Raw genomic sequence first — 3,075 nt, 5'->3', positions numbered from 1 at the left:
TTCAGCAGAAACCCTTGGTACAGGGACCCTCTATCCGCAACCCGAGGACGCTTTCGGTGGCTTTGTCATAGGCCCTTCGGTTTGATTCTAGAGGAATCAAAATATATATATCGGTTTTAAATCCATGAGGTCGGTGTGCAAATATCTGCACCACCAACAATGACCGACATGAGGTAAATGAAAGTGGCCCTCAACCCTTAACATGTGTGCGTCGCGTGGCCATCATAGGTATATCGCACGCACACAACCTGATATCGGGTTTGACTCAGGCAGATTTAGAATTGAGATTGTTGGTATTTTACGCCCAGTTAAACTGTTAGATCACGAAGCAAGCAATTTTTGACAGATACAATCTGACAGATAATTGAGACAATTTTGTGTGTTTTTAACTGTCCAGTGTTACACCTTAAAATCCATTTGTAAGTATATTTGTGCTATAATTATTATCCATAGCTGGTTCAATTTAATGTCAGATTAAGCAAATCTGCAAATACCTCAAGAAATTGTAGATTTAATTTTCTGCCAAATAATTAAATTGCCAGTTTAAAAAATTAATTTTAACCAAAAAAATATTTCCACAAAGAAGTATCGTTTCCAACCAAAAAGATGTATTTTTAATAAAAATTATGAATCTTTAACAAACAAAAATATATGAATTTTAAAGAAAGTAGTTCAATTTTAACCAAATATTGAATTTTAAATCAAAAACAGTTGAATTTTCAACCAAATAGTTAAATTATCAATGAAAAAATAAACGTTAAACAAAAAAAACTAATTTTTAACAAAGTAGTTTTATTTTAAGCAAAAGAGATGAATTTTCAGCTAAGATTATGAAACTTTAACCAAAACACTTAATTTTAAAGAAAGTAGTTCATTTTTCAACCAATAAGTTGAAGGTTTAACAAAAAGAATTAACTTTTAACAAATAATTTAATAATTAATATTTCAACCAAAAAATATTTAATTTTAAATCAGAAACAGTTGAATTTATAAAAAAAAATTGAAATTTTTAACAAAATATTTGAATCCTCAAATAAAAAAGACTAATTTTGCGCCAAACAGTTGCATTTTTATCCAAAAAGAACGTGATTTTCTAACAAAAAATACATCTCAATAAATCTCATGCATTTTTCAATTAAAAAGTTAAATTTTCAGCCCAGAGGATTAATTTTCTTCCAAAAAGTCAAATTTTTAACAAAATAAATGCATTTTTAAGACATAGAATGAATTTTTAACTGAAATTACGAATTTTTAACTAAAAAAATTACTGCATTTTTGAGGCGAAAATACAAATTTTCAAACCCGAAATTGTGAATTTTCAACATAAAAGTTAATTTGAAACCGAAACAGATTAGTTTTTAATCATAAAGATAAAGTTTTCATCAGATATTTCCAGTTTTAAACAAGAAAGATCAAATTTCTACAAAAAAAATGAATTTTTAAGTGAAAAAATGAATTTTGAAGAAAACAATTGAATTTTCAACCAAAACGGGTGACTTCATGTATGCACGACCCCTAAACAGAATTATGATTCATTGACCTACAAAAAAACACTAAATTTTCTTCTTTTCAGACATGAAATTGTGTAGATTCCCAGATCAGATCCGATTCAATATATCTTACGAAAACCTAATTTGTAGAAGTGGAACCAATTCTATCACAGCAATGCCACTTATCATCATACTGTCAATTTTATATGCATTTATACACTATCATTAGTTTAATTGTAAGTCGATTAATCCTCATAAAAGTCGATTAGTCTCACATCCTATAAGTACAAAATTGCCTTCATTCAAATTTCGACTCTTGGCCACAGTTTCTACATTTTTTAGCTTTTTCTATTTTCCATTGCTATTCAATCAAGTAAAAGTATTAAAAGCTTTCTCATACTTAAGAATCATAATTTATTTTAGGCTATCCTTTTTCCATTCTGGACTATTCATCAAATCCAAAGTTATTTGGATTTGTGTAATGACTTGTAATAATTATTAATTGTAAGCTGCTGACATTTTGAAAATATTTTATAGATGTATATTTTTCCGGTCAAATTAAAAATCGAGTTTTTCATTTCAAAGATGAAAGCTTCTTTCGAAAATGAAATAATGTCCAACAAAATAGTTGCATTTTTAAACGAAAAAGATTAATTCTGAACGCGGAATTTAATACTAAAAATTTTCAAATTAAAAATCGAGTTTTTTATTTAACCATTGAAAGTTTCTGTCGAAATTGGAATAATGTTCAACAAAATAGTTGAATTTTTAAAGGAAAGAAAATTCTGAACGCGAAATTTAATAGTAAAAATTTTCAAATTTAAAATCGAGTTTTTCAATTCAAAGATGAAAGCTTCTGTCGAAAATGGAATAATGTTCAACAAAATAGTTGAATTTTTAAACAAAAGAGATTAATTCTGAACGCGGAATTTAATAATAAAAATTTTGAAATTAAAAATTGAGTTTTTCATTTCAAAGATGAAAGCTTATTTTGAAAATGGAATAATGTCCAACAAAATAGTTGCATTTTTAAACGAAAGAGATTAATTCTGATCGCGGAATTTAATAGAAAAATTTTCAAATTAAAATGCGAACTTTTAATCTAAAAGATCGAACTAACTGTTCGAAATAGACGAGTGTTCATCAATATAGTTGATTTTGCTACCCAAAAAAAGATGACTTTTTAGGAAAATTTAGGTAAAATCAACAAAAGTAAAAAAATAATCTGGAAAATCCCGGGTTTTCCTCTAAACTCTAGGGTACTTCTTGGTGTTCAAAAATCTGGGCTATAGTTTGTTGCGGGACATCAAAAGGTGGCGGACCTCCCCCCTCATTACATCACCCCCGCAATGGCTTAGTCCCTTGTTTCCTATGTCCATGGTTGAGGGCCACTTTCATTTACCTCATGTCGGTCATTGTCGGTGGGGCAGATCTTTGCACACCGACCAAGTCCTGGAATCACTCATGGTTTTAAAACTCTAAACCTCTAAATGCTCCTAGGGAAATTGAGTCAATTATCGAGAATGGGAAGTGCCGCATATACTGGAACTTTATATTCTCGACAATTGTTTCTGTTGCTCACTCG

General features: G+C 29.3%; 1 protein-coding gene across 1 annotated transcript in view; it reads left to right on the top strand.

Moving 5' to 3' along the window:
- Window positions 1–3,075, top strand: part of LOC117174157 (glutathione synthetase, chloroplastic-like) — an 81,872-nt gene that overhangs the window by 42,103 nt on the left and 36,694 nt on the right. The window lies entirely within an intron of this gene.

The sequence above is a fragment of the Belonocnema kinseyi genome, chromosome 6 (assembly GCF_010883055.1).
Source record: "Belonocnema kinseyi isolate 2016_QV_RU_SX_M_011 chromosome 6, B_treatae_v1, whole genome shotgun sequence".
NCBI classification, from domain to species: domain Eukaryota; kingdom Metazoa; phylum Arthropoda; class Insecta; order Hymenoptera; family Cynipidae; genus Belonocnema; species Belonocnema kinseyi.
Note: the sequence above shows the minus strand (reverse complement) of the source record. Positions and strands in the feature narration are given on the sequence as shown.